Here is a 26,490-nt window from a genome sequence, read left to right on the forward strand (position 1 = left end):
TTTGTCAAGAACTTTCCCCCACTTCTTAAAATGATCGAAAAAGACCTCAATGGCTGGCATTCCAAATTTTTCTCCTGGTTTGGCAGGGCGGCCATATGCAAGATGACCGTTCTGCCAAAGATTTTATATTTGCTACGCACTTTACCCATAAAGGTTCCACAAAGCTTTCTCAGGTCCCTCCAGAATATCCAGATGCGCTTCATCTGGGCTCACAGACCCCCCCGTATCAGGTTCTCACTCTTAACGAGGGGCAAACTGGAGGGGGGGATGGGCATTCCAGATTATAGTAGGTACTACCAAGCTTCGCACATTGCGCGAGTGATCGATTGGCACTGCCATGCAGGGGTCAAGGACTGGATAGTGCTCGAGCAGGAACTTAGCCCAACTCCCCTGCGATTCTCCCCCTGGATTCCCTTTGCTCGGTTACCCCGTACAACGAAAGACCACCCGACAGTAGGTACCACATTAGGAATAATGCATCAAATCGCGAAACAGAAGACGACCAACATACTTACGACTCCTTTAAGTCCTCTGACACCTCTATGGGGTAACCCGGATTTTTTACCGGGAGTGGGGAATCATTCTCTGTTCTCTGGGGAAGGAAGGCAGCCACTCTTAGCAGGCCAATGCTTCCATAACCAACATGTCAGGGACTTGACTAGCTTACGAGAGGTGGGTAAGTTGCCATCCCTGTCTTGGTGGTCCTACTTCCAGGTCAGGGATTATGTATCCACAGGCACACACAGTAGAAACTTCTCCAGGGAACTTACAGAGGCAGAGGCACTGTGTTTAAAAGGAGAACAGGTCCCACGGACCACCTCAGTGGCCTACAAATGGTTGACTAATAGAAAGGCCCCGGACACGGGCAGCTTGAGGCAGAAATGGTCGGATGACCTGGGAGTGACAATCACAGACGCTCAATGGAATCGAGCCTGTGCCCTGGCTCATAAATGCTCTCTGAGCACCAAAATACAGGAAACCGCATATAAAATCCTGACGCACTGGTATGCAACACCTGCAAAATTACACAAATGGTACCCGCAGACATCGGAGGCGTGTTGGCGATGTGGTGGGGGAAAGGGAACCTTAATCCACATCTGGTGGCAATGTGATCGCATTAGCAAGTTCTGGGATAGAGTGATAGAGCTGACGTACAAAATTACGGAGACCAAGCTTAAACTTGATGCGGCTTGTTGCCTACTGCACATTTCAAACTTTTTGTTTAGGAAATATAAAAATTCGCTCACCAGACACCTTTTAAATGCGGCCAAATCTCTTATACCAATACTGTGGAGGTCGTCCCAGGTCCCCACCACCAAAGACTGGCTACTGAAAATAGCCTACATATGCGAGATGGAGGATACCAGGGCTCAGGCTGAGGAACAAGTGGACCGTTTCCATGCGACTTGGTCCCCATGGTTTGTCTTTCGACACTCTCGTGACTTTCAAAACTTGATGCGTTAACAAAATTTTTTATTTTTTTTTTACTTTATTTTTTCCCTTCTCTGCTGACTCTGATGGAGTCAGTAGGGGTTGAACAGCATTGCTGGAGGCTTGAGTGGCTCCCTGAGTGAGACATCCTTCCTACTCCCCCCCATATTATACCCTCTCCCTCCTCCCCTTATGCCTTCCCTTCTCTCTTCCTCTTTCTACTCCTTTTTCATCTCTTTATCCATCCTGAATGTGTAGAATAACTTTAAAGTTTAAGAATTGGGCTGTGGAGTTAGACCAGATTAGGCCATAAATCTGACAGGTTTGTTGATTTTTACATGCGTTGCTGATCCAAAGATCCCAGCCCACGGAAGATATTGGTATATCTCTGCCTCCTTTGATATATTGTTTCAATGACAGATTATGTACCATAACAGCTGTACACATTATTGTTCTATTTCATTTGTTATGTACCGCAACTTTTCTAATAAACCTTTTGAAATAAAAAGTGATCTGTACCTGTAAAGGAAGGCATGAAAAGAAAAATTACATTTATTAAAGAATAAAATCAGTTACAATGTTACATCCACCTAATGACCTAACCTAATCACCAGGTTCTGAAAATGTATCCTTTGTATGCTTTGAATGTTCTGGTTAGCATTTTCTTTTACTGCCTGAGCATGAAATATTTAATTAAGTGAGTACAATGTCATTCAGAACTTTTAGCGATCATAAACCTGGGAAAATGTTGCCATGATGGCAAATACAATATTATAACGTGCTTAATCAACCTAAGGGCTGCCAGCTTGTTCACCTCACTTTAAATGAATAAATCAAACAAAACGTTTACCAAATGCTAGTGCTTTTAGAATAATTTAGAGGACCCAGTCCTCTACGGATGAAGATTAAGCAATAGACTGGAGTGATCTCTGGGTGAAAGAAGCAAAGGTGGGATTACAATTAACAGTGTAGGACTCTTATGTCCTGTTATGTAGGACTGTTATGCCGCGTACATACGTCCAGACTTTCTGGCAGACTAGGTCCGACGGAATCAGTCTGTCGGACAATCCGATCATGTGTGGGCTAATACGATCCTTTTTCATTTAAAAAATATGATGGACCTAGAAATAGAACATGCTTCAAATCTGTCCGACCATCTGTCTGTATGCTGGTCCGACAGACCAAATATGAAGCAAGGGAAGCTATTGGCTACTGAACTTCCTTTTTTAGTCCAGTCTTACGTCATCACGTTCAAAATGAATGAAATTTTGAATAAACTTAGTCAATTCGTGTGTGGGCAAGTCCGTTCGTTCCGAAGTCCATCGGAACTCAGCTGAAAGTCAGTCGGGAAGACCGTCTGACCTTTTCTGCCGGAAAGTCCGGTCATGTGTACGTGGCATAACTCATTTGTCCTTTACAGTCCATAAGCAGTACCCTACACAGTATGCTACATAGGACAAAATTGTCAGGGAACATTCCCCTTTAAACTCCTGTGACACCACTGCACTTGTGAGCATTTGTATTTTTTAAATGATAAAATATGATGATTTTACTATACAAGAAGGAGTGCTTTGTTTCTGTTTCATTTTGAAAGGTTGGCGGAACACACGCAAGCGATGTGTGCAGGAATACAGGTGGTGGATATGAACCAGACACAGTTCTGTACACAGGACACACTTTGCAGGAATTATATTCCATAAGGAAAGCTATACGCAATGGGGTTGATCCATTAAACCCAAAGTGCAGAATCTGGTACAGCTCTGCAAAGAAACCGGTCAGCTTCCTTTTTTTTTTCATCAAAGCTTAATTGAACAAACTGACGTTTGAAGCTGATTGACCACCATGCAGAGCTGCACCAGATTTTGCATCCAATTATAATTATTATAATAAATTATTATAATTTCTCCAATTATAGTAAATCAACCTCAGTGTGTTACATACTATAGGTTGAATGTGGTGTGTACTCTACTTTCTAAGAATTGGGGGTCATTTACTAAAACTGGAGAGTGCAAAATCTGATGCATTTCTCCATATACATCAATCATCTTCCAGGTTGTAATGTTAAAACTTAATTGAACAAGCTGAAGTTAGAAGCTGATTGGCTTCCATGCACAGGAGCACCAGATTCTGGCTATTTGGATATTTGGCATCAGACTGTGCATAATAATCTTGGAGTGTTTGTGTGTTACTAAAAAGTTATAAAATAAAAAAAAAGGTGAACATGAATCTTCTTATCTGTGATGTCAGATGTTCTTATGTAACATTTACATTTTTTGAAAGAATATTATTATTTCCTGGGTGTAGTTTAATGCAATGCTGCAAGGAAAAAAAATGCCTCCTAAATTACATTTTTTTGTCACTTTGTTACATAGCCAACCAGGGAATGAGCTGAAGGATCATTCCTCAAAAATCAGCATTCTAGAAGAGTGTCAATATATCCAAAGGAGTCATTTTATTATAGTATCTTATTAACCACTTGCCTAAAGGCAAATTCTGACATTTCACTCCTACATGTAAAAATCGTAATTTTCTTGCTAGAAAATTACATAGAACCCCCAAACATTATATATTTTTTTCAAAGACCCTAGAGAATACAATGGTCGGTCATTTCAACATTTATCTTGCATGGTATTTGCGCAGCATTTTTTCTAATGCGTTTTTTTGGAAAAAAAACAGTTTTGTGCTTTAAAAAAAAAGAAAAACACAGAAAAGTTAGCTGAGTTTTGCATAATGTGAAAGATTAAGTTACGCCGAGTAAATAGATACCTAACATGTCACACTTCATAATTGCACACGCTCGTGTAATGGCGCCAAACTTTGCTACTTAAAAATCCCCATAAGCGACTAGTGATGGCCGAACGGTTCGCCCGGCGGTCGTTTCGCGGCGAATTTCCGACATTCGCGGTCCGCACGTTCGAACGCCTTTTTCCGTCGTTCGCCGCGGCGGACTTACGTGTTTAATGTATACAAGAACTTTAACCTTTGGTGACACGTTTATCATGTGATACAGGACAGCCAATTGAGACATGACAGCACATGGACACTTGTACATTCCCCCTAACCTATAAATACACCCGATCCGGTGGCCATTTTACATTCTTTCTTCTGTTACGATAGGGACAGGTTCCTGTGTGGAGTAGGGAGAGATAAACCACTAGCTATTTGGTACACAAAAGTTCTTTTCAGGACTGGTATAGGTGTTAGGTGTTGATAGGTTTGCTGTGCTGCTGATTCTTGCAGCAGCCTGAGTGTCTTTTGTTAGTTTAGAGAAAGGGAAAGGACGGTGTATGCTACAGGGACAGCCAGATTAGTCTTTCATCATCATCATCATCATCATCATCATTAGCTGTTACTATCAAGGTCCACAAAAGAGCTGTTCCAGTAACCACTAATCGTTCTCTTTTTTTGCCAATTTGTATAGGGACAGGAAGGAAGCAGTGTTGTCAGGCAGTGAGGGTAATTTTAAAGACTTGCTGTTATTATTAGTTCCACAAAGGTTCTTTTCAGGACTGGTATCAGTGGTACAGTAATAGGCTTGTACATGTATAATATTCTTTCTTCCAAATATAGAAAGGATATTATACTTGACTGCTGCCCTTCTGCTGCAGTCTGCTAAACATTCACAACTCACGTGTTCCACAAAAGTTCTTATAAGGACTGGTAACTTGGTATAGGGTGCTACGGTACATAGGCTTGAGTGCGGTACAGTCTGCTGTTCTGTAAGGACCGCTATCGGTCCACAATAGATAGGGTTGACGTGCACCACTGCTGACCGCTGCCCTATACTGCAGCAGTCCTTCAGCGGTATAGGGACTGACGTACAGTCTGCTAATCACTAACACACAACCTGCTTGTTCCACAAAAGTTCTTATAAGGACTGGTAACTTGGTATAGGGTGCTACGGTACATAGGCTTGAGTGCGGTACAGTCTGCTGTTCTGTAAGGACCGCTATCGGTCCACAATAGATAGGGTTGACGTGCACCACTGCTGACCGCTGCCCTATACTGCAGCAGTCCTTCAGCGGTATAGGGACTGACGTACAGTCTGCTAAACACTAATACACAACCTGCTTGGTCCACAAAAGTTCTTATAAGGACTGGTAACTTGGTATAGGGTGCTACGGTACATAGGCTTGAGTGCGGTACAGTCTGCTGTTCTGTAAGGACCGCTATCGGTCCACAATAGATAGGGTTGACGTGCACCACTGCTGACCGCTGCCCTATACTGCAGCAGTCCTTCAGCGGTATAGGGACTGACGTACAGTCTGCTAAACACTAATACACAACCTGCTTGGTCCACAAAAGTTCTTATAAGGACTGGTAACTTGGTATAGGGTGCTACGGTACATAGGCTTGAGTGCGGTACAGTCTGCTGTTCTGTAAGGACCGCTATAGGTCCACAATAGATAGGGTTGACGTGCACCACTGCTGACCGCTCACCTATACTGCAGCAGTCCTTCAGCGGTATAGGGACTGACGTACAGTCTGCTAATCACTAACACACAACCTGCTTGGTCCACAAAAGTTCTTATAAGGACTGGTAACTTGGTATAGGGTGCTACGGTACATAGGCTTGAGTGCGGTACAGTCTGCTGTTCTGTAAGGACCGCTATCGGTCCACAATAGATAGGGTTGACGTGCACCACTGCTGACCGCTGCCCTATACTGCAGCAGTCCTTCAGCGGTATAGGGACTGACGTACAGTCTGCTAAACACTAATACACAACCTGCTTGGTCCACAAAAGTTCTTATAAGGACTGGTAACTTGGTATAGGGTGCTACGGTACATAGGCTTGAGTGCGGTACAGTCTGCTGTTCTGTAAGGACCGCTATCGGTCCACAATAGATAGGGTTGACGTGCACCACTGCTGACCGCTGCCCTATACTGCAGCAGTCCTTCAGCGGTATAGGGACTGACGTACAGTCTGCTAAACACTAATACACAACCTGCTTGTTCCACAAAAGTTCTTATAAGGACTGGTAACTTGGTATAGGGTGCTACGGTACATAGGCTTGAGTGCGGTACAGTCTGCTGTTCTGTAAGGACCGCTATCGGTCCACAATAGATAGGGTTGACGTGCACCACTGCTGACCGCTCACCTATACTGCAGCAGTCCTTCAGCGGTATAGGGACTGACGTACAGTCTGCTAATCACTAACACACAACCTGCTTGTTCCACAAAAGTTCTTATAAGGACTGGTAACTTGGTATAGGGTGCTACGGTACATAGGCTTGAGTGCGGTACAGTCTGCTGTTCTGTAAGGACCGCTATAGGTCCACAATAGATAGGGTTGACGTGCACCACTGCTGACCGCTCACCTATACTGCAGCAGTCCTTCAGCGGTATAGGGACTAAGAGTTTTGTCACAGGGTCATTTAAAAAATGACATGCAGAGGAAGAGGCAGGCCCTTCCGCAGGGGTGGTAGGGGTAGGGCAGGAGCAACAGGCTTGAGCCAAAGTGGGAAGTTGCAGAAGGTGCGTTCAATTACTTTAAAGGATGCACCAGACTTGGTTGAGTGGCTCGCTCAGCCTTACTCTTCTGCACCCTCCTCATCCTCTCGATCTGCACCCTCTTCTTCACTCTCTGCTATGTGCACCCCCAAAGACACTACCACCAACAACACGACCACCACCACCACCACCACATACCTTCCGCTTGAGTCACTGGAATTATTTTCCGATCCATATCAAGAGGACATTTCTGATGCGCAGCCACTCTTGGTATTGGATCAGGAAGAGGAGGTAGCAACAAGCGCTACTCAGCAGTCTGACGCCAGTACCCAGATCAGCCCAAGGAGGAGGTTGGTCCCCGGTGTTGCTGCCTACTCCGAGATCTCTACTTATAGCGGTGGGGAAGGTGACGTTGATGATGACGTGTCTAGTGATGTCACGTGGGTGCCCACAAGAGAGGAAGAGGAGGGGAGTTCAGAGGGAGATATGGACCAGCAGATAGGGAGGAGAAGCAGCAATGACTTACATTGCACAGCAGGGACAAAGCAGACTGCAAATGTATCAGGAGCGAGTCATCGACCATGTACGGTCACATCTGGCGCTCCCAGGACACCGGCACATGGCTCCGCAGTGTGGGCTTTTTTTAACGTGTCCGCTGCTGACAATAGCGTTGCCATCTGCAATCTTTGCAGTCAACGCGTTAGTCGCGGTAAGCCCAATACTCACCTAGGGACGACCGCCTTAAGAAGGCACATGAGCAGCCATCACCGAGCCCAGTGGGAGCAACGGAACACACAAAGCCACACTGCAGGCTCTCACCGTCCAGCCTCGTCTTCTACTTCTCCTTCTCCTCTCTCCTCACAATTGTCCTCCACTCCACCTTCCATCACGCCAAGCTCACATTTTTCTGCAAAAAGGCAGGCTTCCGTGGGCCTAATGTTTGAGCGTAAAAAAATGATGATGCCGGATAACCCTCTTGCCCAACGGTTGGCGGCTGGCTTGTCAGAACTCATAGCCCGCCAACTACTGCCATATAAACTGGTGGACTCGGAGGCCTTTCGCAAATTTGTGGCCATTGGAACACCACAATGGAAGGTCCCAGGAAGGAAGTATTTCTCAGAGAAGGGCATCCCAGAGCTATATGGCCATGTTCAGCGGCAAGTGAATGTATCTCTGGCACACAGTGTCGGTGCCAAGATACATCTGACCACAGACACGTGGTCTAGCAAACACGGGCAGGGAAGGTATATCAGTTTTACTGCCCACTGGGTGAACCTTCTGACGGCCGTCAAGCATGTAACCCGTGGCACCCGTGTAGATTTGGTTTTACCGCCACGGATTGCATGCAGGCCTGACTCTTCTTCTCCTCCTCCTACTCCATCCTCCTCCCTCTCCTCCTCAGCTGCCTCCTCCTTTTCCGCTGCTAGCGTCTCTTCCACTGCACCGCCCAAGCTCCCCAGAACCTATTCCACATGCCAGGTGAGACGTTGCCATGCCGTGCTGCGTCTGTTGTGCCTGGAAGCAAAGAGCCACACTGGCCCGGCACTCCTTTCAGCTTTGCGTTCACAGGCAGATGAGTGGCTAACACCGCTCAATTTGACAGTTGGTAAAGTGGTGTGTGACAACGGTGCCAATCTGCTTAGCGCATTGAAACAGGGCAAAATCACGCACGTGCCGTGCATGGCACACGTCTTAAACTTGGTCGTGCAGCGATTCCTTGTCAAATACCCTGGGGTCCAGGACATCTTGCGGCAGGCAAGGAAAATCTCGGCCCATTTCAGAAGATCTTACACGGCCATGGCTCGCCTTGCTGACATTCAGCGGCGACACCATCTGCCGGTCAGACGTCTTATTTGCGATTGCCCGACGCGATGGAACTCAACCTTCTATATGCTTGATAGGCTGCTCCAGCAGAAACGTGCAGTTAACGTCTACCTGTATGAACTCTGCGAAAGAAACGGTTCTGGGGAGCTGGGTTTTTTTTCACCGCGCCAGTGGCTGCTCATGCGCGACACATGCAGACTTCTGCGGCCATTTGAGGAGATCACCAAACTGGTCAGTCGCAGCCATGGCGCCATCAGTGACATGGTACCTTATGCCTTCTTTCTGGAGCGTGCATTGCGTCGTGTCATTGATCAGGCTGTGGAGGAGCAGGAGCGGGAAGATGAGGAAGTCGCAATGCTGGATGAATTCCCAGGGGGGGCTACTCTATCTGAGACAAGTCAACAACAGGAGTCTGATGAGGAGTCAGAGGAGGATGGTGCCGGGGCGGATGAGCAGGAGCAAGAAGAGCATGCTTTAAACCTTTCTGGGATCCCTGTTGTGCGAGGATGGGGAGAGGAGAATGAAGAGGACGACATTATCCTGGATGATGAGCAGGAGCCAGGCCACCACACCGCTTCCACTTTAGTGCAAATGGGGGCCTTCATGCTCCAGTGTTTTAATAGGGACCCCCGTATAAAAAGCATGAGGGTCAAGGACCAGTACTGGGTGGCAACGTACTTAGACCCCCGGTACAAACACAAAATGGCGGAAATGTTACCGCCGTCGCAGAGGGCTGTCAGAATGCAGCACTTCCAGGCCTTGCTTCGAGAAATGCTGCATTCTGCTTTTGCGTGCGCTGGCAGAGGAGCAATTCCCACTCCCAGAGAAGGATTTGCGGGTACCAATCCAACAGCGCCTGCAAGAAGAGGCCGGTTTGAAGATGTGTTGGTGACTTCGGATATGAGGTCATTCTTTCAGCCGACCCATCGACAGGTGTCATCCGGATCCAGCATCAGGGAACGCCTAGACCGTCAGGTGTCCGACTACATTGGGTTAACGGCCGATGTGGACGCTCTGAGGAGTGATGAACCCCTAGACTACTGGGTGGGCAGGCTTGACCTCTGGCCAGAGCTTGCCCAATTTGCAATCGAACTGTTGGCTTGCCCCTCATCCAGTGTCCTGTCCGAAAGGACGTTCAGCGCAGCAGGGGGGATTGTGACCGATAAGCGTACTCGCCTAGCTCACCACAGTGTTAACTACCTCACATTTCTAAAAATGAATGAGGCATGGATCTCGGAGGAATTCAACACATGTGACCAGTAGACCATGTATATGTCTATAAACTATTTTTTTAATCAAGCACACAGACCTTCTTAATTCATTTGGCTCACTTCCTTGACCCAAAAAAGCACACCGTACTATATGCCCCTACCCTCCTCTTTGAAGAGGTTGAGCGGTGTCATATTTCTACTGGGGCTGCTTATGATATCCCTGTGCTGTGCTGACTTCCTCCTGGGGGTTCTTATTATGAAGGGATCACACTATCCCTGTGCTGTGCTGACTTCCTCCTGGGGGTTCTTATTATGAGGGGATCACACCATCCCTGTGCTGTGCTGACTTCCTCCTGGGGCTGCTTACGGTGCTGCTGTCAGTGCTGTATGTCACGGTGCTGCTGTCAGCGCTGTATGTCACGGTGCTGCTGTCAGCGCTGTATGTCACGGTGCTGCTGTCAGCGCTGTATGTCACGGTGCTGCTGTCAGCGCTGTATGTCACGGTGCTGCTGTCAGCGCTGTATGTCACGGTGCTGCTGTCAGCGCTGTATGTCACGGTGCTGCTGTCAGCGCTGTATGTCACGGTGCTGCTGTCAGCGCTGTATGTCACGGTGCTGCTGTCAGCGCTGTATGTCACGGTGCTGCTGTCAGCGCTGTATGTCACGGTGCTGCTGTCAGTGCTCTGTATTACGGTGCTGCTGTCAGATGCCTCTATCACGGTGCATGTGTCATTCCGGTATGTCACGCTGCTGGTGATCATCTCCTGCACCCTCTTCTTTGCCTACCCTGGTCCCTGACCTTCCCTCTCCTCCATTGCCTTCATTAGCTCCATAGTCCTGAATTGTTAGAACAATTTCCCAAATAAAATAAAAATGCTTGTAGTTATCGATCCCAAATTCACCTCATACATGTATTATGTCATTGTCCAGATGGTGGGACTACGTTTTACCCCCTAATAATTACCACGTGGCCGCAAATTCGACATGAAGGTTTGCAAAGTTCGCCTCCCATTGAAGTCAATGGGGCCCGCGGCGAACGTTCGGTTTCGCGAACGTTTGGGTCCGTTCGCATTTCGCGTTCGCGAAACGTCCCGTCGGAAGTTCGTCCATCACTATAAGCGACGCTTTCAAATTTTTTACTGGTTACATTTTTTGAATTACAGAGAAGGTCTAGGACAAAAATTATTGTTCTCGCTCTAATGTTCATAGCAATACCTCACATGTGTGGTTTGAACACCGTTTTGGGTGGGACTTACATATGTGTTCGCTTCTGTGTGCGCGCCCATGGGGACATGGGCGCATGACTTTTTTTATTGTTAATTTTATTTTATTTTAGCTTGACACTTTTTTTCCCCCAAAAAATGTTTTTGATCACTTTTATTACTATTACAAGGAATGTAAATATCTCTTGTAATAGGAATATGGCATGACAGGTCCCCACACCTCACCTCTAAGCTGGGAAACCTGAAATGAAAAAAAAAAATAATAATCCTTGCTTCCCAGCTGAATTGGCACTATTTGTTTGAATACAGAGGCCGAGCATGACATCATAACATCAAGCTCGGCCTCCGCTGATCATAGAGACTCCGGCGACCATCTGGTCTACTGGAAATCTCTATGCTGAACATCTGGGGCTGGCGGATCCTGTGCCCACCTCACCGATCATAACGGTGATTCGGCAGAAGCACAAGAGGGCAGCGGGGGGGATATCCCCTCTCACCTCCCGTAAGAACGATCAAGCGGCGGAATAGCCACTATGATCATTCTTATGGTGCACAGAATCGCCGGCTCTAAAAAGACGATATCTGAATACAGGCATCATTCAGATATCCCAGCTCAAAGCTGAGGACGTGGCGAATTTACTAAACTAAAAGGTATTGTGCAGCCCTCCAGACATATCAGGAGCTGTACTTGTGGCCCTCTATGAATTTGGTAAAAAAAGGAAACTTTTTAGTAAAATAGAAGAAAAAGGAAACTTCCCTGTGCAAATTCATTTTTTAAAGTCTGAAGTCTAAATTAAAAAGCATGGATAGTTTTAGATAACAGAGCTGAATATCTGAGCAGAATATAATGTGTGTGCCCTTAGGTATATCACATAAAATTTCACACCTTTAGATGGATCTTTTCACTAACTATAAGCCCACATTAAACCTAGCTTCACACTGACTACGGGAATGAAATTGTGTGAGTTGGGGGTGTGGCCAGCTGCAGGGGGCTTTTTTAACCCACCAATGGAGCGATCTACACCCCAGCAACCTGTGGGCCATGATAAGGAAAAAGAAAGAACACAGGAAGCCTCAGAAGTTGATGGAATTCTTTACACAGTGGCTGCATGGAGGTAGGCAAGATGGCGCGGGTTCAACAAACACCCTGGCCTATAGCTCACACTCCTTTCCGGCCAAATCCGCATCCACCAGCAGAAATATTGGATCTCCCGCTAGCCCACAGTCCTAACACACCTCAGTCAGCTAGCCCTGCCAAAGCTAAGTTCCAGATGGATGGTTCTGGATACAACCAAGTTGCCAGCCCTAGCACTGATTCTGGGGAGGACACCAGAGAATTTCCTGATAGCATAGAAGTATTCCCCATCATTAATCAGCCTGTAATGGACACTGTCTTAAAAGATATGCTCTTATTGCGGAGCTTACTCCACACTGACATGATTTCCTGTATGCAGAAATTCAATTCAAAGGAGATTCAGGCAGTTGAATCTAGAGTGGATCCTATTGAAACTAAGATGGGGGAGTTTGCAGCAACTGCTAACGACCTGGTAGATACCCATGATGGGAGGAAGGATGAAATAGAATGGCTTAAATCGAAAATGGCAGACATGAAAGATAGAGCCAGAAGGAATAATAATATGAAAAATAAGAGGAATTCCTGAATTTATCCAGCAAGGGGATCTGCGTGCCTACACTTTCACTCTATTCAAAGAAATCCTCCCTGAGCTCACAGAGCTGGACATCACTATAGATAGGATCCATCCCCTGCCTAAACCAGCATGTATCCCTGACCAGATACCAAGAGATGTTATATTCTAATTACACTTTTACTACACCAAAGAGAAACTAATGACAGCAATGCGTGTCAAGGAGCACATTCCTCCACAGTACCAAAACCTGCAGTTCTATGCAGAGCTATCTCAACACAATCTCCATAAGAGGAAAAGCCTTACCACTTTTACTAAAACCCTCAGGAATCAGAGGATTAACTACAGGTGGGGTTATCACACAAAAATCACTATTACTAAAGAAGGGAAAACCCTTATCATAGACTCACTAGAAAAAGGCCTAACTCTACTCAAGGAGTGGCAGATCATCCCAGAACCTGGTGGCAACTTCAACTTTCCCAGGAATGTTTCATATGTGGAACCGGAATAGAAAAAATGTCACAGCAAAAAATGCCAAACAACACTAATGACCCTGGAGAGCAGATATAAAAACTTCAAATACCGTATATACTCGAGTATAGGCCGACCCGAATATAAGCCGAGGCCCCCAATTTACCCCCAAAAAAACTGGCAAACTTATTGACTCGTGTATAAGCCGAGGGTGAGACATGCCTGTCCATCCCTGTGTGTGTGTCCGTCCATCCCTGTGTGTCCGTCCATCCCTGTGTGTCCGTCCATCCATCCCTGTGTGTGTGTGTGTCCATCCATCCATCCCTGTGTGTGTGTGTCTCCATCCATCCATCCATCCATCCCTGTGTGTGTGTGTCTCCATCCATCCATCCCTGTGTGTGTGTGTCTCCATCCATCCATCCATCCCTGTGTGTGTGTGTATCCATCCATCCCTGTGTGTGTGTGTCTCCATCCATCCGTGTGTGTGTGTGTGTGTGTGTGTGTGTGTGTGTGTGTGTCCAGCCTACCTGTGTCCCGAGCCTTTGTCCCGAGCCTCCGTCCCGTGCCTTGCCTCCTTGCCTCCGTCCCGTGCCGTGCCTTGCCTCCGTCCCGTGTCGTGCCTTGCCTTGCCTCCGTCCCGTCCCGTGCCGTGCCTTGCCTTGCCTCCGTCCCGTGCCCTCTTCGTCGGCGCCTCGGCGGCCATTGTAAAATTCAAAAGCCGCGCCTCCGCCTTCGCCTGTGATAGGCGGAACACTGAATTTCCCAGCAGCCTGTGTTCCGCCTATCACGGACATCGTATCATCCTCGTCCGTAGTACGAGGATGATACGATGTCCGTGATAGGCGGAACACAGGCTGCTGGGAAATTCAGTGTTCCGCCTATCACAGGCGAAGGCGGAGCCGGAGGCGCGGCTTTTGAATTATAGAATGGCCGCTGTCTGTCTGCTCGACACGCTGATCGAGCGGGCAGACAGCGATGACTCGAGTATAAGCCGAGGGGGGCACTTTCAGCCTCAAAAAAGAGGCTGAAAATCTCGGCTTATACTCGAGTATATACGGTACCAGGGGAGAGGGGCCTCTCTCCCACACAAACTTACCCCTCAGAGTTTAACTGTGCAGAAGTGTGCTGCATTCAAGTACAAATTACCCTTATATGGTTTTGACCGTTAGTTCACAATGTGTATGCCTTTCCAGGTAACTGGAGAACTCTTTTTTCTCTTTTTCTCTATTTTTTTACCTTTTTTCTACAATCAGAATTTACTGTTGTACCTCAACCTCCTAGATAATTTTTACAGATACCACCCTTCAGCCAAAATTAATCCTGGGGACTTTACCAGAACAAACCGGCAAGCAGCTAACTTTCATCCCACCATGACACTAAAATGGACTACATACTGTGAGTACCAATGATGCAGGGACTCTACACTGGTTCCACAACAAAACCAATCTCAAACTTGACCACAGGAGTGAACTCTGTGCACATGGACAGCTTTACAGCAACACAGATTATCAAATTAACATACCATCTTTGTCCACCTGGGGTTGACATTTATTTCTATTAATCACAAAAGGCCTTAACCATCCTGCCAAAAGGAAAACAACGTAGAAAGAAGACTTGAAGTTTAAATGTGATGTTCTGTGTGCACAGGAGACACACTTTAGCAGTTTAGCACCTGCTAAATGCTCTAATAGAAACTTCCCATTTTCTCCACCAATGCGGACTCTGAGAAACAGGGTGTTCTCATTGCAATTAGATCCACTATCTCCTTTAAGCTTTATGAAGAAATGATGAAATTAAGAAATTAAATCCACAAGGATGATACATAATACAAATTTGTGATATTAACCGCACAATCTATGCCATTTCCAACATATACGCTCCAAATTCCAATCAAATTTGCTTTCTCAACAACATGATATGTATCTTTTTTATTTTAACCAAGGATTTTTATTAATTTTTGAGTACAAGTAAATTAAAGAAACAAGCCAGTATACAATAATGTCAATACATTGCATATTCAATAGGACTCTATGTTGTAGCTATTATTTCAAGTTCTAATAACAGTGACTTATACTAACATTAACTGGAGGGCCTGAGGGAGTATTGTAAATTGGAATAGGTACTACAAAAAGCCTGTCACCCCAAACGGGAGCAAACTGTGAGCAGGCTAGCTCAATATGATCTCAGGATCTATGGTTACGGCCCAGGTCTTGGCCAACAGTAGCAAAGTAAAGCATCCTAGTATAATACTATTACTCTTATCAAATGACGCATTAACAGAGGGAGGAAAGGCTACCTGTGATTCAAGGATACAGGTAGGCTTGTATACCTAGTAGATGTGTAAGCAGAAACCAAATAACCAAACAAACAACAGAAACAGAAACAGATCAGCATTGTCATGTTCAATACCTCTGCAATATTAATATAATTTCACCAAAAGATACTATTAATTATCCAATACTCCAGTATGTCTTGTTAGTAGAATATCAACCCTAGAGGTTCCATTAAGATGAGGTCCAACTATCCCAGAATTTATGGAAGGTACTTGCTCTTCCTTCTTTATAGGCTAATAATTTTTCCATTAGGCATTGTGAGTTCACTCTATGAATAACTTCTGCTATGCTTGGGGGGGTGGCAGATCTCCATTTGGCTGCTATTGATATACGAGCCGCATAAAGAATGTTTACTACCACTTTCCGTTGTCTATATGGGAAAGAATCTATCCCCAAACTTAACAGTGCTAGTTCTGGGGAGGGGTTACACTTGGATTGAATCATTTTCGATATAAGAGAGAAAACGTCTCCCCAAAATTGTTTCAGAGCCTTGCATAGCCACAGGACATGTAGTAGATTACCTGCGTGATTGCAATGTCTCTAGCATAAGTGAGAGAGAGCCGGGTTCATGGTGTGTAGACGCATTGGAGTTAGGTACCATCTATGGAGGATCTTATGGGAGTTATCCCAATGATCTACACATGCCGAGGATCTATTGTTATATTTAATAGCTGCTAACCATTGTGGAAGAGCAAAGGATCTACCTATTTCCGCCTCCCACTTGCGCATAGATGGGAGTTTGGAATGCATGGTATGGAAGTTGGAAAATTTGTAGCACAGTGATATGCCTTTAACATGTGGACCACTTTTGTTCCTTAGGAAATCCTAAATTTTTAAAGGTAGTACTATAGATGTAATTGGATTTTTCATGTGGTAGTGTTTAATTTGTTGTATCATAAAGGTGTCTAATGCGGTGAGTTGCCGTAATTCATCAATGGTATAGTGGATGCCCTTTTGTTTCCAATGATGTGTAGAGAAGTTTTCTATAAGGTAAGCATATGTTGTCAGGGGTATATTAAGGGTATGGAGAGTTTCATCTGGAAATGTATGTTTGGTTAACAGGGACCAGGCTTCTAGCGTTGCTTGGATCGTTGGGTAATCCGTAATATGAGGTCTATGGTTAATGTTGATTGCCATCAGTAATGCTGTAAGGTCATGCCCTGGAGTCACTTCATGTTCTATGCAGGACCATAGTTTGTCCTCTTGACACGAGAACCAATATTTTAGTTGATCCAGTAGTGAGGCCTGATAATATGCATAAGCATTGGGTAGGCCTCCTCCACCTATTTTTCTATGTTTGTATAACGTTGCTAAGGCTATTCTGGGCTTCTTATTTTGCCATATATATTTATTCAGGTTTGAGGCCAATTTGGAGAAGAACTTTTGTGGTATGGGGATCGGAAGGGCCCTGAAGAGGTAGAGTATCTTGGGAATAATTTGCATTTGATAAGCAGCTATCCGGCCAACCCAAGTGAGGTGAATTTTGGAGAGCTGGGAGAGTTCTACTTGTATTTGTGCCAGGAGAGGCTGGAAGTTGACCTCATATAGTTTCGAGGTAGGATATGCCAACTGGATACCAAGATAGGTAATGGACGGTGAATTCCAGTTACAAGAAAATAAGTTTTGTAGTCTACGTTTTCTGTCTTCAGATATATGCAGGGGAAGGGCATAGCATTTAGTGGTATTAATTTTATAATACGTTGTTTTACCAAATTCATGTAGTATTTCCGTGGCTTTGGGCAGAGAGGTTTCAGGATTGGTTAAAGTTAGAATGATGTCATCAGCAAATAGTCCAATTTTGTGTTCTTTCTGTCCTATTTGAAGACCTTTTATGTCAGTAGTAGTTCTAATAAGTTCAGCTAGGGGTTCTATGACCATGGAGAATAATACTGGGGATAAGGGACAGCCTTGTCGGGTTCCATTGGTAAGGTTGAAGGGGTCAGAGAGCATACCTGAGGTGTATACCTGAGCAGTGGGGTTTGTATGGAGGGACATAATCGCAGAGTGGACAAAACCTCTCAGTCCAAATTTGGAAAGTGTTTCGGATAGATACTGCCAGTGCACTCTATCAAATGCTTTTTCCGCATCGAGAGCAACAAATATACTGGGCGTCTTATTGATTTCCACGTACGTCATCATATTAATCATCCTTCTCGTACTATCTGGGGCCTGTCTACCTTTGACAAATCCTACCTGATCCAATCCAATAAGAGCGGGGGTCACTGTCATTAGTCTGTTGGCGAGTGCTTTGGCATAAATTTTGAGGTCAGTATTTAACAAGGAAATGGGTCTATAATTCTGGGGATGGGAGGGGTCTTTTCCGGGTTTTGGTATTGTCACTATTATAGCTTGCAACATTTCTTTGGGAAATGTACCAGTTTGTGCGGCTAAATTGTAAATCTCTACTAATCTGGGAGTGAGTATTTGCTCAAATGCCTGGTAATATTCGGCCGAGAAGCCATCCGCCCTCGGGGATTTATGTTTAGGTAAATTTTTAATCACCGCCTGTATTTCGGCCTCTGTAAAGGGTGTGTTCAGGTGTTGTAGTGATTTCTGATCCAGAGAGGGTAGGGCAATATTATGCAGAAATGTACTAATGTCTGCCAATGTGGGTTGGTGAACTTGTTTATCTAAATTCAAGTTATATAACGATTCATAAAAATCTTTAAATGTGTTGGCAATGTTTTTGGGGTTGTGATGTGGTTGGTTGTCAATATGATGTTTAAGCACCGAAATATTAGCACGGTTCCCCCGCTTCTTTAGTTGTGAGGCCAACAGTTTGCCATCCCTGTTGGATTGGGAATAATATGTTAGTTTGAGTCTTTTAAAGTAGATGTCATAGTTGTTGTAATATTTGTCTAAGTTCCTCTCGACAGGAGTTTAATTGCTGCAGTATGGAATGGTCTGCTGTGCGTTTATGTTCCGATTCTAGGTCAGAGATTTGAACCTGCAGTTGTGTAATGCGTTGCGACTTTTTTCTCTTTTCTCTGGCAGCAATTTGAATCAATGTGCCCCTGGAGACTGCCTTGTGGGCACACCAGATCATATTTCTGGGTGTTCTCGGTTGGTCATTCAATCTAAAATATTCTTCAAGTTTAATTTTCATTTCTGACTGAATTTGAGGCTTGGAGAGAAGGTAAGTATTATTTCGCCATAAGGGCACAGATTTTGAGTGATGTGAGTCGGTTATTTCGATCGTAATTGGGGCATGGTCAGACCATGTAATATTATGAATATTAGCTTTTAGTATGCTTTGTAACAGATATTTGTCGGTGAGAAAAAAATCAATTCTAGAATAATGTCGATGGGCCGGCGAATAGTATGTGAAATCTCTTTCTGTGGAGCGGAGGCATCGCCATGGGTCATACAGCTCTTCGGATAGGCAGTACTGTCCCAGAGAAGGTCTGTGTCTCCGCCCCACAGAGGAGGAATCCATTGCTTCGCTCATAAGCATATTAAATTCCCCACATATCAGTAAACTACCCTTTTGTAATATTTTAGCTTTTTGTACTGTCTTACGAATAAATTTCATCGATTTCTTATTAGGTGCATAAAGATTTACCAAGGTATAGAGTTTGTGATTGAGTTCAGCAATAATAATAATAAACCTACCACTACTGTCTATCAATTTGTCTATGAGATGGAATGTAACGGAGTCTCTGATGGCAATCAAGACACCATTATGTTTGCCAAAGTCATTCGCCGTAAAGATGTGCGGATATTTATTGTGAGAGCATCTGGGGGGATTCTGACTTGAAAAATGCGTCTCTTGCACGAATAGAATGTCACATTTCTGTTCCTGAGCCGTCTTCCACAGTGTTCGTCGCTTGAATGGGCTATTGAGTCCTCTAGCGTTGATGGATAACATTTTAATGGACATAGCTGTTTTCGGAGAAGCCTAGTCGGTATCTAGTGGTGAAATCAGATAAGCGCAATGTAAAGAGAACATTTTCCGAAGCAGAGGACTGGAACAATGGGTATGCCAATGCAGGCATAGGAAACATCCAAGAACCTGGATGAGTCAAACACAAACTGTTTAAAACTAAAAAAGGAAAATTAGAGAGAATCATAGTCAATCGAATGAATTTGGGATAATCCCAGAAACGGAATTGGGGAGAAGTAGTTCTAATACAGTCCAATACAGCCGAACATCAGGAGTATTCTGTTTCAATTGGAAATGGCGTGTACTGCTGTAGTGAAGACGAGGGATATTGTCACCTCCATTTCAGGAGAGGCGATCAAACTGGAGACTAGCCTGCTCCATTTTCCCTGGCATTGCGATAATCAATAGAACTAGGCCTGGAGGTGGCAGGGCTTGAGGAAGTATGGCAAGCATCTTTATGGATCAGTCCCCATCTTTGCAGGAGCTCCAATCCAGACTCCAGAGACGAAATGGTAAACCATTTTCCTCCACGTTCAAGCAAAAGTTTCACAGGAAAGCCCCATTTGTACAAAATTTTATTATTTCTTAATGCTTTAGTGATTGGAACCAAGTTGTTCCTGGCTTTCATGGTGGCTTGTGAGAGATCAGCGTAGATGGCGATCCTTGAATACGGATCAGGGAGGGTATTATGTTGTCTGGAAACTCTCATAAGTTGGTCTTTCACGTGGAAATAGTGAATTCGGGCAATGACGTCTCTAGGCACCGTGTCAGGGAGATGAGGTGGTTTCTGTAGCCTGTGTGCCCTATCTATGATGACATCCGCAGGTGTGAGGGATGGTAAAGCCGTTTTCATCAGTTGTTGGAGGAACGGACGCAGTTCAGCAGGCTTTACTGATTCGGGGATCCCCCTAAACTTTACGTTGTTCCTGCGTGACCTGTCCTCGAGGTCGGTGACCTTTAGGCGAAGGGCCTTAAGCTCATTTTCTAAATCCATATGCGCATCTACTAATTCATTATGAGCCGCAGAGAAATCGCTCATTTTTGTTTCCACATGGAGGCCACTCAGGGCCTTTATCTCTTTGTGCGCTGTGCGGGAAACCTTTGTTATGTCTTGCTGTAGATCCCCCCTCAGGGTGAGGATCATATCTTTCATAATAGTATCAGTCAGGGGCTGACCAGAGGCAGGAAGAGCGTCTAGTTTCTGAGTATATACATCAGACTGGTCCATCTCCTGCCCTTCATCCCCCAGCACACCTCCTTCTTCATCTGGAGAACAGAGTCTCCTTTTTTGTTTCAGGGGACTATTGGAGGCTGACAGGGGAGATAGCGGGGTAAAACTGCTATCAAGGGACTCACCATCCCCCTGAGTTGCCGCGCCACTGTGATGAGGAAGCAGCCGTGGGGTAGAGTGTTCTACACCGGCGCCATCTTGGATGGTCCCGGCCGGGATCGCGGAGTAAAAATCCGTCAATTTTCTGGGTCCCTCTCTGGTTTTTCTCTTGGCCATCATGAGGATTACAGTGATCTCGTCTTCCGCCGTGGATGTGAGCCGTTTTAGGCTGTCACACGCTGCTGTGAGTCGCTTCTATTCTCCTGATGCGACGGAGCTCTTCTCTCACCGCACCATTCACTCCGGCCGCTGCCTCCGCCCCCGATATGTATCTTTTTTAAATTGCGGGCAAGGATGAAGAGGCAGGGTCAAAGCAGTTACAGGATCTTATAGATAAAATCCACAACATTGAAACTCAAAATACACAAAACCCCACATCCCTAATCTCTTGCCAACTAACCCAGCTCCACTATGACCTCTGACTATTTCTAGAAGAATAAAAATGTATTATTATGCCAATGGCAATAGAGCAGGGAAAGTTCTGGCACAATGCCTTTGTGACTGTAGATACAAATCCCATTCATTATACACCCACTTACCAAGGACAAATTCTAACATTATAAAGACATTGCGTATGCCTTCAGCCACTAGTATGGATCATTGTACAACCTAGAAAATGATCCACATACATACCAATCCAACCCTGAAGCAATTGATAACTTCCTTCCCCAGCTATCTCCAGCTCAGCTATTCCAAATTAATTCACCTTTCACACATCAAGCAGTGCTTAAAGCAATTGATACATTGCCACTAGACAAATCCCCAGGCACAGATGGATAGGTTGGGGAATACTACAAGACTTTCAAACAAGTACTATCACCCTACATAGTCAACATTTATAACGCTGCAACTGCCTCTTCCTCTTTTCACCCAGAAATGTTGAAAGCATAAATAACCTTACCCAACCTTACCCAAGACAGTGAAAGCCATCTACTCCTCATAAATTTAGACCTATATCATGCCTTAATAATGTCCTAAAATTATATGCCAAACTAATTGCTCTTGATATTCTCCCTCAACTTATACACCCAGACCAATTGGGGTTTACCAAGGGACACCAGGCCACAGATTCAAAGAGATATCTAATAAACATCATTCATCATTACACTTCTGACATCCTTTCAACCCCATTTAACATCACGAATGGAACTCACTAGGGATACCTACTTTTGCCACTAATCTTTAATTTACTTATAGAACCTCTGGAGAGTTACATTCGCAACTATCCCCACATTACAGGTTTTAAGTTACACAATTCATCACATACCATCAGCTTGTTTGCTGATGACATCATTCTCCTGCTCACAGATGTGGAGCCTTCCTTGGCTTCGGTACACCAGGTATTAAAAATGTTTAACTGCCTTTCTGACCACAAAGTAAATTAAACCAAATTGTACATCCTAGAACTCAATGTCCCTCCTCCTATGCAACATAAACTCACAGAATTGTATGCATATATGTGGAGTGCCACAGAGATAACCTATTAAGGAAAAGCAAATTATTCCCCATTCCTAGACAAAGTGGCAAAGGGCACTCCACATCACTTACGCAGCAACGAAAAGTGTGAATCTATGGGAAGTGACCATACAGGATTGCTAAAATTTCTCCACATACCCCTCATACATGCTGGAGGAACTGTGGAGCAGTGGGTACATATTTTGGTCCTGTCCTGCTATCGCCACCTTTTGGATAGAGGTATTTTGATCACTCATGTAAGTTTTAAAGATAAAGAAACTTCTATGACCAGGTTTCACACTTTTGTCATCATACTTAAAATCATTACTGTTAGACATCAGAAACATAGCCGTCCACATTCTTTTGTGCAAGACTAGTGGTGCATCATTGGAGAGACCAGATGGTCCCTTCAATCCAAGAAGTTATAATGACAACTAACACTCACTCTGTGTATGAAATAATGTTTGCCTCAGTGGTTAGAATGGTACAAAACATCTAGGAACTAAATATGATTTTTACCAATACTTACAATAAATTCAAACACCTTGACTGTACTATACTTGTTTAACCTCCCTAGCGGTGATCCCGAATCTGGCTCGGGCTGGGATTTCAGTACCACGAGCGGTAACCCCGAGCCAAAATCCGGATCGCATCACTGCATACAGGGAGGATACAGGGAGAAGTTACTTACCTTGTCCCCTGGATCCAGCGATGTCCTCCACGCTGTGTGATCGAGCTGTCCTCCGCTCAATTCCCACAGTGCCCGAGTGCCGCCGAGCTCCGTTCCCTGTGATGTTTCGGCGCACAGGAGCGGAGATCGGCGCCAAATTCAAAAAGTAAAAACACACAAAACACACACAGTACTGTAATCTTACTGTATAAAAAAAATTACACACCCCCTTTGTCCCTAGTGGTCTGTCCAGTGACCTGCATGCACTTTTATATTATAAATACTGTTTTTTCAGCCTGTAATTTGGAGATTGCCCATAGCAACCAAAAACTGTCCCTTTATGTCAAAAGTAATTTTAGACCAACTAGAAAACAGCCATAATAAATTATAATCACTTGCAGAATTGAGCGATAGCGATTTGTGGGGAAATTCGTCATCAAACGCTAAATCTAATGACAGCGACAATTCTGCAAATTAGCAAATTTCTGTGTTTTTGGATTTGATTACATTATTGAATAATTGTTATTATTATTTATTATCATTATTTATTATATTATAAACTTTATCATACCTGGGATGTCTGCTAGACTCTGGTTTGAACAGATTTAAGAGAGTTATTCCTAAGAATTGCAGGCCTACAATATAAAATGCCAAATTTCCTTGCAAAATAATTGTACCGCTTTTAGCACCTAAAATCAAAACTAATCATACCACCAGGGAGGTTAAACTGGTTACTCAGTTTAGTTTTTTCTTTATCTTCATTATTTCTCATCTCTTTCCTAAACATAGTTCAGTCCTGGCTGTTAGTACTAGGACTGCCAATGGACAGATATAGACAACATAAATAGACCAGTAGCGGTCTCTTGTGACATCAATACTGAACATCTAACTATGTACTTATATCATTACCAATGAATCTAACCAAACCTGAATGTCTCAAATGTCCTTTTTGCTTTTCTATTGTATTGACAATTTGTTGAAAACCTATAAAGAAATATTGAAATTAAATTGTGCGAGTTCAGCTGAACTTGCACAATTTCATTCCTGCATGTCAGTCCCGACTTCGGGGGGAATTTCAGAGACATCTGTGTGGGTTTCTGCATAGATGTCAATGGAAATCGCACCCCCAAATCACCAAAAGTAGTACAAAAACTACTTTTGGGAATCAGTGCTGCGTTTCACGATTCAGATGCTGCCAGTGCCGGCGATTGGCACTGATTTGGCATGTGATTTGACATGTTAAATCACATGCCAAATAAGGGCTAACACTTGTTACACGTGTTACAATTACACGGCAAATGTAATAATAATAAAAAAAACTCGAACTTTTAATCATAAAAAGCAACCTTCAGTTCCAGGAAAGTAACTTTTCTAAGACCTGGATGATGTCATCAGCCTTATGTCAGAAGGAAGTATTTTTTCTTTACACCTATGGTCAATCATTGCAACAGTGTCGTTTTGTAGTAAGTAAGACAGCATTTTAGCCCAGAAAATAAATGTTGACCCTGGAAAATGGTTGAACAAGGATGAATCTGTTTTTTTCTGATGGTAAGAGAACATGAAGGCATTGTTGCTGATTTAATAAAATAATTGGTAATATAAACATAATAAAAAATGTGAACATTCACTTTGGTTATCCAAACATGACATGAAAGTCCCTGTTGGATATGGAAAAGTATTTGGCAGGGTACACAGAGGCTTATTAACTTCAGCTTTGGGGGCAATAGCTTATCAGCTATCTTAAAGTTTATACCTTCTCTTCATCCCAGGGCTATACTCATTATATAATTTTTAAAACATTCTATATTTCTCCTTTAGTTTTCACCTCTTCATTCAAACTTCATACAGATATCTATGGAGTAATGGATGATAAACATCCAAATAAGATTTTATTGTTTGCAGATGATGCCATGTTATCTTCTTCCCTCATCACAGTATATCAAATACTAACTTCTGTCAATGTCATATACAAGGTCAATGAATCAAATTCTTTAGTTTTTGGTATGGATGTTTACCAGGTTAGAAACGCCATCTGAAAGCCATACTACCATTTTTATTGAATTCTAATTTGCTATCATATCTGGCAATTACCCTTACCGCTCCTCTCTCTATTATGCAATAAGCGTCACACCGTTGTTACAAAATATCCAACTAATTTTAGGAGGATTTAACAAATTTTAAATGTGTTTGTTGGAAGAAATTGACTTCATTTAATATGTTTGTCTTGCCTAAGATTGTGTTCTACTTTAGAATGTTAACAATTCCCATTTCAGTTACCGTTTTTATACCACTTAATCATATAATACATCTACAGTATACCGTATGTGTGGCAAAATAAACAGGATAGGAGCTCCTATAAATTATACTTAAGCACAAATAAATTGGGAGTATGAAGAACTACAATAATAGGTAAAATTAGATACTGATTACATGAATCCACAGATAAGTGCTGGGGTTGTATAGAGAAGAATGCAACACCAAGGAAATAGGCATTTATTGGATTTCTCCTATTTAAACAATAAACAGGAACCTATACATCCAAGCCCTTCTACTCACATTTTGAATGACAATTACTCAGCCATGAAACACTATACTCATATGAAATTTTTGCCCTTTTCTTACACACAAATAGAGCTTTCTTTTGGTGGTATTCAATCACCACTGTTTTTTTTGTTTCAAATTTTCTCTTTATTATTCTTTTTCAAAATTATCCATAATACATTCTGGTACATTTACTACATCATACATAAAAAACTCTCTCAATATATAATACATTTACTAACATATCCCCATACACTCAAAAAAAAAAAAAAAAAAAAAAAAAAAAAGGAACCCCCCCCCCCCTCTCTTCTTAACATCTTTCCCTCCTTCCCCCCCTCCCTATCTATCCCCCCTCCCTCTAATATCCCATTTCCCCCCTCCTATCCTCTCTCTCCCCTCCCCCTCCCCCACCCCACATTATAAGTATTCCCTCATTCCACTAGAGGACCTAAACTCTTCCCATTGTTTCCATACAATTGGTAGTTGATTATTTATATATCCTTCTACTCTTATTTGTTTTTCCATAAAGCATATTTCGTTCATTTCACATATCCATTCTCCTATTGTTGGACTCATAGTTTCTTTCCATTTACGTGCTATTATTGTTCTAGCTGCTGTTGTCATATGTTGTATTATCCCCTGTTTCATATTGTGTACTGTATCTGACGTAAGAGAAAATAATGCTATCTTCACGTCTGGAGTCAGTCTTTTTCCAGTCACTTTTTGATATATCTCAAAAATCCTTAACCAGAAATTTTTTACTTTCTTACAACTATACCAAATATGCTCCATTGTCCCTTTTTCTATCCCACATCTCCAGCATTTATCTGTGTTACCTTTATTAATTATTTTTAGTGCCACTGGACTCCAATACCATCTCATTGTTACTTTATAGTTTCGTTCTTGATGTTTTAATGCCGTTGTGGTTTTGTGTATTATTCCTAATATTTTTTTCCATTC

The sequence above is a fragment of the Lithobates pipiens genome, unplaced genomic scaffold (genome assembly GCF_037356315.1).
Source record: "Lithobates pipiens isolate NorthernLeopardFrog02 unplaced genomic scaffold, aLitPip1_a1.2 Scaffold_19, whole genome shotgun sequence".
NCBI lineage: Eukaryota > Metazoa > Chordata > Amphibia > Anura > Ranidae > Lithobates > Lithobates pipiens.